The sequence below is a fragment of the Podarcis filfolensis genome (genome assembly GCF_964270895.1).
Source record: "Podarcis filfolensis genome assembly, chromosome: 14".
In the NCBI taxonomy this organism is placed as follows: Eukaryota; Metazoa; Chordata; class Lepidosauria; order Squamata; family Lacertidae; genus Podarcis; species Podarcis filfolensis.
In genome coordinates this window covers 37,142,779-37,151,812 of record NC_139616.1, presented here as the reverse complement: position 1 = coordinate 37,151,812, position 9,034 = coordinate 37,142,779, and the positions used below count along the sequence as shown (strand labels likewise).

Here is a 9,034-nt window from a genome sequence, read left to right as displayed (position 1 = left end):
ACCTCAGCAGTGCCACAGGCTGACAGCATCCACGCCATGCCGCATTGAGGCTGTAATTGATGCAAAAGGGGCCAAAAACAAGTACTGAGTACATATGCATGCTTCTACTTCGCAGACGTCCAATATTGCTCTATTTGCAATCCTTGTTTTGCTGATTTCATTTAATATTCTAATTTTCAGAGGTTGTTAATTTGGGGTTTTCATCAGCTGTACACCATGATCATCACAATTATAACAAATAAAGGCTTGACATATCTCGCTTTGCATGTCACGAGTCTATCTCATATATTAGTTTCACCTTTTAAGTTGAATTACTGAAATAAATGAACTTTTCCACGATATTCTAATTTTCTGAGTTTCACCTGTATATGCTACTTCCAGGATAAGATGCAACAGGACTCCCAGTACCAGGCAGGCAGCACTATGGCATTAACGTTCTGTTTGTTGGATTCCCAAAGCATCTGGTCATCCACTGTGGCTAAACAGAATGCTGTACTACATGCAGCAGGTCTTTGCCCTGGACCAGCAGGTTTCTGCTGAAGACCTTCTGTTTGTAAACAGTTATGTGTAGAAAGGCATGTGATTTAGGCTCATATTCCGCCTTCTGCATCCATGAAGCCTTCTGTGGGACCAATTATCCTGCACTACCGGAGATCATGATCCCAAACATTGTAGCTTGTACAGCAACTTTGTTTTTGTCTCAGTCAAATGGCGGACCCTCACCTTTCACAATATGGGGAAATTGACCTGTTTCTTCAGCCACGAGCGATGTTCCCCTTCAGCAACTCACATCCACATCTGAAAAAATCCCCGCAGGGCGTTTGGTTCAGATTATGCATGCCTTCCCAACTGTTTGATCCCTTGCCTCTCTCTCTCCACCTGTGCCACCTGCCATCTTGAGATCTGGCAATGGTTCCTTGCTGTTATTCTGATAGTTTGGCAGATGAACTCCATTCAGCTGTAAATATGCAGTTGTGCTGCCAAGCAGTGAATGATTGGTCTCAAGCAAAGGGGACTCTCTTTTTTCACTCTAAGGTTCTGGCATGTCATTCTGTGGTTAATCACTTTTAGTGAGTGTCAGTCAAGCCTACTCAATGTGACTCTAATGGATGTTCCCAATCCATAACAGAGAGCTGTTAGATGCCAGATGCCAATCTGTTTTGTCACTGATGTGCCTAAGATTCTCGCAAATCAACGACTACAATGAATCAACCGTGGTTTGTATTTTCTTATTAAAAAAAAAAAAGAGGGGGAGGGGGGATCCACAAAATGAGCAAGAATCCAAATGTTAATGGTGCAGAGCTTTCGAAGTAAATTGATATTTTCCCTCCATGCATGTGGGAGAATGTCAGTAATTTATAGCATAAGTCTTATAGCAACAGAAAGGCTAACAAATTTATTATAGAGCGAGCGCTCATGAACTACAGCCACTTCATCAGATGCCTGAAGAACAGATAATGCTTTATGCATATGACAAAGTGGACTGATGTCTGTGAAAGCTTAGGACAGAGGTCATCCACCTGGCACCTGCAAGCAACATGGTACCCACAAAAGCTTCCACGGGTGCCCCGGATGTTTTTTTTAAAGGAAGTCTCTAGCCTTCCTAGAAAGAAGATTATGGGGCAAAATGTTCAGGTATCTTTGTGTGAAGTGAGATTGTGCGTGGTGTAGCTACCTTGTACATTATCCCCTATTACTAGACAACAACTCTCACTCTGTGTGTGTGTGCGTGTGTGTGTGCGTGTGCGTGTGTGTGTGTGCATAAGATCAATATTGTGTGATCTCCACAGTCAGGACCAGTAGGACAAAACCAAATTCCCATGTTAAGCTTTAGGTTCCAGGGGTTGCTATCTCTCTAATTTTGTATTAAGCCAAACCCCCTCCCCATAGTAGCTATTTTGTGATTGATGCCCCCAGTACCCTCTCAAAATTCAAAATGTGTCCACTGATTTACAAGTGTAAAGTCATGTATGTTGGGACATAACATCTGAATTTCACATATATGCTTATGGGTTCTGTACTGAAGCAGAATGACCAGGAATGAGGAGGAGCTCAACGTGGCATATATGATTCTGTCCCTCGTCCCATTTTATCCTCACAACAACCCTCTGAGGTAGGTTAAACTGAGAGCTGCTGACTGGCCCAAAGCCACCCAGTGAGCTTCATGGCTGGGTGGGGATTCGAACCCCATCTCCTAGGTCCTAGTCCAGCACTCTAACCACTAAAGGTGAAAGGTAAAGGACCCTGGACAGTTAAGTCCAGTCAAAGGCGACTATGGGGTGCAGCGCTCATCTCGCTTCAGGCCGATGGAGACAGCTTTCCGGGTCATGTGGCCAGCATGACTAAACTGCTTCTGGACAACAGAACACTGTGACAGAAACCAGAGCGCACGGAAATGCCATTTCCCTTCCTGCCACAGCGGAACCTATTTATCTACTTGCACTTTGACGTGCTTTTGAACTGCTAGGTTGGCAGAAGCTGGGAAAGAGCAACAGGAACTCACTCTGTTGTGTGGATTCGAACCGCTGACCCTCTGATCAGCAAGCCCAAGAGGCTCAGTGGTTTAGACCACAGCACCACCCACTCCCTGAGTCTAACCACCACACCACACTGGCTCTCAAGCAGAGAGGGAACTCCTGGGACTCAAAGCCCGCACTACAAGCACCACAGAGTGCTTCCTTACTAACTTAGCAGACAGTGAGATGAAGAACATAGTTTTTTGGTGGAAGGAGCAGTGCAGTGGAACAGAAACAGTGCTGCGTGTGAGCTAGGCAGAGCAGAATGGAAAACTAAGCTTTTACATTCCTAGTTATGTCACAGTAGGCTGCCTCTCTTGATCTGCAAAGAGCGAGTGAATCATTCTGCCCCTAGGCAGGGGAGTTGGCTGCTGTCCTGACCTTCTTTTCATCCTTCTTATGATGTGACCATTGCCAATCAGAATTTTTTAAAAAATTAAAATGTCATATTGCTAGCATCATCCTTTTCACAGTAGATTTGCCTGGCAAAGGATCTTTGTCCCCCCGCCCCCCAGTAATACATCAAAGCCTACCCAGATGGCTTCTCAAATTCCTAGAGCCCTGCTTAAAATATCTGAACCCACGACGTGTCCTTCACACATTGGCTTCAGATAACAAGATCCTCAGCGTGGAAAGGACTGGTGCGTCCAAAGCTTTTAATCATTGGCATCTCAGCACTGTGCTCAAAGTTCTTAAATAAGCTGAGCTGACAAAGTCCACTGGCTACCAAATTTCCTGCCTCTGTTAAATAAAGCTTATTGCCAAGAGGGAGAGAGAGAGAGGATGAAGACGAAGATAAGGTTGCTCCGCATGGTAAGGACTTGTTTACTTGTTACATTTCTCCCCGAGGAATTGTTCCCTTGCTGAACACGTCCCTGTGGATTCTGCGCCCCCCCCCCTAGAGTTGGACAGATGTTACTTTTCTCAATTTTATATTGCTCTGGCAATCTCATCCTTCAATTTGAGACATGGCTCAGTTTCAGAGCCTGTTTCCAATGCCCTAGCTTGGCCCTGACGAGGCTATAGCTCAGTGGTAGAGCATCTGCTTTGCATCCAGAAGATTCCAAGTTCAATCCCTGGTATCTCCAGGTCAGGCCAGGAGAGAATCCTGCCTGAAACCCTGAAGAGCCATTAATAGTCAGTGCAGAATACTGGATGGTCCAACACTCCTAAGTCGGTATAAGGCAGCTTCCTATGTTCCTATATCAACCTTGTTAACAAAGATTTGAGGATGGGCTATAGCTCAGTGGCAGAGCATGTGCCTTGCATGTAGAAGGTCGCAGGTTCAATACCAGCAACTCCAAGTAGGGTAGAGGGAAACTAACATCTTGTCAACACAGTAATGAGTTCTGCGCTCCCTGAACTCCCCATTGCTCATTGTGGGAGGTTCTTAAGAAAATAAAATGAGCCCTGCTGGCCCATCTAGTCCAACATCCTGTTCTTACCGCAGCCAAACAGAGGCCCATGGGAATCCCCAAAGCTCCTCTTCTATTTTTATGTTCTTATTTATCTAGGTAGTGGTGTTCATATTGCACTAGATGAGTTTCAAATACTCTATCTGAAAGTGTTCGTTGAACCATCTTTATCCTAGGAGGTCCAGGTTGCCTCAATGGGACAGGTGCATTCAACCAGCTTAGGCTGCTGCTCCAGCCTGGATAGAGATACCCTGGCCTTGGCAATCTATTTCCTGGTAAACTTCAAATTTGACTGCTGCAATATATGGGCCCGTCTTTGAAGATGTTTCAGAAACTGCAATTGGGACTAGGTGTTGCAGTCACATAAGGCCAGTGCTTTGCCAACTGCAGTGTTTTCCAGTTCATTCGCCCCCACAAGCAGAAAAAAGATGCAAGACAACATATTCAATGGTAAAAAAAAAGGTTCTATTTATTAAATTTTAACTGATGAGAGGATCTGTCAATTAGCCAAATACCTAAGTACAATTGGGGAAAATCAATGATTACATAAAAAGGAACCACCCTTCACCCCCACTGGACATGTAAGACAGTGAGTTAATTGCTCCCCAGCGAAGTACTGGGAGAAGGTCTCCTTGTTCTGGGGGAATCAGCTAAGTGATGCCCAAGATGCCAGACTCCGCTGTCTAGCATTCACCATGGTGCACGGACCAGGCTCTACAGGCACCCCAAGAGTGTGCCCTTATAATGCCTCAGGGTGGCAGTGAATTTAAACCTTTTCTTTTCTTTTCTTTCCTGGCCTGCACTAAATGCCAAGCAGCCAAATTATGCCAAATCAGCAATTGATGCCGGCTGGAACATGTCCTTGAATTCCGATAGTGTCTCTTACTTGCTGGACGGAGACTAGAGAGGGTCATGTGTGCATAGAAAGGATGCTATTGTACACAGGTAAAAATTATACTCATTGTTCTGCCCATGTTTTCCTCTGACCCTGCCCACTGTGGCCATGTGACCTTCAGGCTGAAAAGGGTTGCCCACCCCTGCTTTGTAGCATCTGCCTGTTTGTTTGTTTGTTTGTTTGTCTGTCTGTCTGTCTGTCTGCCTAGCCATCCCATGCTCAGTGTACAGGGAGACAAAAGAATCATCAGAACTTCCAGCCAGAACTCAGTTTTAAAGCAGGTGGAAATGAGAAGGTGACTTCCTTTCAGCTTCCTTGCCAGCCTGCAGTAATAAGACAGCTCTTCAGCCTTCTTTAATTATATAACAGTTGGTAAACCTGATAAGATCTCTTTTTCCCCCCCACCCTCCTGTGGGGAAATCCTATAATGTCATTTGCAGTTCTTTCCCTGCCTGTGATCACTTCGTAATAGCTTTCGGCTGAGGTTCAGTAAATCAATATGGCTACACAGCAATCTGCACCAGCTCTCAGTGGATCCATACCAACCCTTTTATTTCTTACTCCCATAGTCTTCACAGGACCTTGCCAACTGTCGGTCTCAGAAGAAGGGAGCGGAGGGAGGTTTCCATTTGCCCTGACTGCCCTGAAGGAGGGGCAAAATTCCCAGATCAGTTCAGGATTAAAGGTAAAGGGACCCCTGACCATTAGGTCTAGCCGCGGACGACTCTGGGGTTGTGGCGCTCATCTCGCTTTACTGGCCAAGGGAGCCGGCGTACAGCTTCCGGGTCATGTAGCCAGCATGACTAAGCCACTTCTGGTGAACCAGAGCAGCACACGGAAACACCATCTACCTTCTCGCCAGAGCAGTACCTATTTATCTACTTACACTTTGACGTGCTTTTGAACTGCTAGGTGGGCAGGATTAGGACCCCCAAAACCACGCTCAGCACATGCCTACTCCCACTTACTAGACTTTGGAAAGGAGGCAGGAAGGCACTCCTTCAGCGAGGCAGCCTGTGTGGGGGAACCAGTCGTGCTCTCCTAAATCTGTCCCCTCTCTTGTTAAGCAATATGAGACATTAAGGACATAAGAAGAGTAAGAAGGCCAGTGGCTCATCTAGTCTAGCATCCTGTTTTCACCGTGCCCAACCAGGTGCCTGTGGGAAACCAGCAAGCAGGATTCAAGCGCAAGAGCACTCGCCCATCCTGTGGTTTCCAGCAAATGGTATTCAGAAGCATTTGTGCTTCCATCTGTGGAGGCAGAGCCATCACAGCTAGCAGTCATCAATAGCCTTATCCTCTGTGAATTTGTCTAATCCTCTTTTCAAGCAATCCGGGTTGGTGGGCCACCACTGTCTCCTGTGGGACTGAGTTCCATGGTTGAACGATGTGCCACATGTACTTCCTTTTGGCTGTCCAGAATCTTCCGCCTTTCCGTTTCATTGGATCTTCATGGGTGATTGTGTTATGGGGGGAGGGGGAGAAAAGGTTATTGTCTAGCTTATATTAAATATTGTTCTGGGTTTGCTCTTGTAACAAGGAGTGGTGAAACCAAAATACATTAACTTGCAACCTTAGACCTGATGTGAACACATAATGGCTTTTTATTACACTTGCTTTGGGAGGCAACACTGTGGGAAGGTTTTTTTTTGGGGGGGGGGAGCATTAAAATGCCAGTAGCTCATTATATTTTGCACATGAATAGAGGCTTGTAAAGCCGCTGGTTTGTCTTCTTCCATGCATATATTTCTGTTACTGTGGTCTGTCAGAGAACTCCACAAGAAGTAGGGAATCATAAATATTGAAAAGGAGATGTGTATTGACTCTTTCGATTTGCTCAGAGTCATCCCCCTTGTGCTTTTTCTGACCTGGGGGAATTATCAGTGAGATTTCTCTAAATGTCAGCTTCTGTTCCTTGAGCATCTCAAATTAGTAGGCAGGCCTTTGACTGATAATCTTGCAGGTTCAATGGGAAGCAGATTTCCACCCCCGAACTTCTTCCCCTACCCCCTTTGCAGCAGGGATCCACACGCCACTGGGTCTTGCGAATAAATTTGCCAAGGATTCCATGCACGTTCAGCCTTCAGACCAGTGTCAACGTGGGTGGCATTCGCATCGAACGCAGGGTGAATGTTGGCTGAGATTCAACGGCTGTTTCAAGGCTCGGCTGAAAGAACGCCCTGAGATATTATGCCAAATATCTGAGTGATGTGCCCTGGCTGTCCTACTGAGCCCCACTGCAAAGGATACGTTGGAACCGGAGAACCTGCCAATATTCAAAAGCAGTAGTAGGGCAAATACTTTTATAAGACTGGCTCAAATTTTACAGAAATAAGTAGAGAGGCAGCAACTTTTTTGAGCTCTTTGGAACACTTATTCTGGCTGAACAAAAAGGAAAGGAAAGGAGAAGGAAAGAGAAATGTTGCCAAGCATGGAGATAAACATACAAAGCCCAAACCTACAATGGCTATGTTCTACCTCCACTGACAGGGGCATTATGCCTCGAAATATCACCTGCTAGAATTTACAAAAGGGGAAAGTTCTGTTGCACTCATGTCCAGCTTGCAGGCATCTGGCTGGACACTGTGAGAACAGAATGCTTGGCTAATTGGGCCATTGGACCAATCCATCAGACAAAAAGAATGATCGAATTTCCCCCCACACACAAAAAATGGAATCTGTTCCAGCAAGAGGCAGTGATAGTCACCAACTTGGAAAATAAGGAAAGCAGGAAGGAAGGGGCACGGAAATGAGCATTAAATTTCTGCTTGTTTTCCAAAAGTAGCTTTTACATAGTACGAAAGATCACATAAAATGTTTAAATTATCAGGTAAGGGGGCACTGTGAAAAGTGGAATAAAGTGCTGTCTGAGTGCAGCCTTATGCCCATCAATTTCAATGACTCTACTCTAAAATGGGACACTACCTAGAATATTTAAATTTCCCTGTCTTGCACTAAAGGTAGCATTTCTCTCTCAAGCTTCCACCCAAAAAAGGTCAGTGTCAGTGACAAAACAATTCACCTTGTTTGACTGTTTCCGCCCCCCGCCCCCCACCAAAGGAGCTTTCATAGAAACAATGGCATGAACATTATATTCAGCATAGACCCACTGAAATTACTGGACCTGAGTTATTCATACCTGTTAATTTCACCGTGCCTACTCTGAGTAGGACTAGCACTGGACACAACCCAATGGGAAAGCTGAGTGTCAATGAGAGGAGAACGTCGATGGCACCATCACCTCTGCTTTGATTTGCTTCCTTAACTTTATTTGATGACTGCTATTAAGAAGACCCACCCCCCACCCTGTTTCCAGAGCTTTCCCTGGTATTTCATTATCTAGCTTGAGCTTGAATTTTTGCATGAAAAGTTTTCACATTAGAGTAGCATTCCCTGACAAAGAGGAAGATCAGAAACAAAAGCAGGTTGAATTTTTGATCTGCTTCATCTCTCGCTACCTTTTTTAAAGTCAACTGCAAAAGAATATGACACTTGGGCATGATTAGTTCTTCTCATTCTGTACCTTTCCACTGGAGGGAGGGGGCTGCCAGTTCCATGCTCCTCCCTTGATCTGCCGAGTTCCGAAGCATGAGTCAGAAGTGCTTCATGTCAGAAATTAGGATTCTCTCCAAGAGCCATGAACTGATGAAGTCTTTTGTTGTTTTGAGACAAAATGCACTGAGTTCTTCTCTTTTAGAAGTTAGTCATCCTTTTCTCAAGCGCCTCTCTCTCTCTCTCTCTCTCTCTCTCTCTCTCTCACACACACACACACACACACACACACACACACACATTAAAACTGAAACAATATTTGCAAGCTGGCCTGAGTAATTATTATGCTTTGAGATTCTGGTGCCTTAAATTAAAACTTCTCTTCGTTTCATCTTCTGCCTGGTGTAGGCACTTGAACCTCAAGTGCTGGAGGTCGTGTTCACTGGTACTTGGGACAAAGGCCCTTCAAAATTCTCAATCTTGGGCTGTGTCATTTTCATTTTACTTAACGGAAGGATATGTGAACTAGAATCTATCCTGTGTTCTCAGTAATTATATGCTAAAGGTGTATAATGTGCTTTGGGGGTATATTTTAGACTTCAACATTGTTAATAAAAAGTTTTAAAGCTTTAAAAAAGAACATTCTCCATGATGTTTGTGGAAAGAGAATTTATTTTGGGGGGCAGGGGAATTTATCTAATTTTTATGGGGGAGGA

The 9,034-nt window shown here is 44.9% G+C and overlaps 1 long non-coding RNA gene across 1 annotated transcript in view; it reads left to right on the top strand.

Annotated features, from left to right (window-relative positions):
* Window positions 1-3,136: 3,136 nt before the first annotated feature.
* LOC310749040 overlaps window positions 3,137-9,034 on the top strand; it is a 29,759-nt gene continuing 23,861 nt past the window's right edge. The window contains exon 1 of the long non-coding RNA XR_014541451.1: window positions 3,137-3,329. This is a non-coding gene — a long non-coding RNA (uncharacterized lncRNA). The remainder of the gene's footprint in view (window positions 3,330-9,034) is intronic.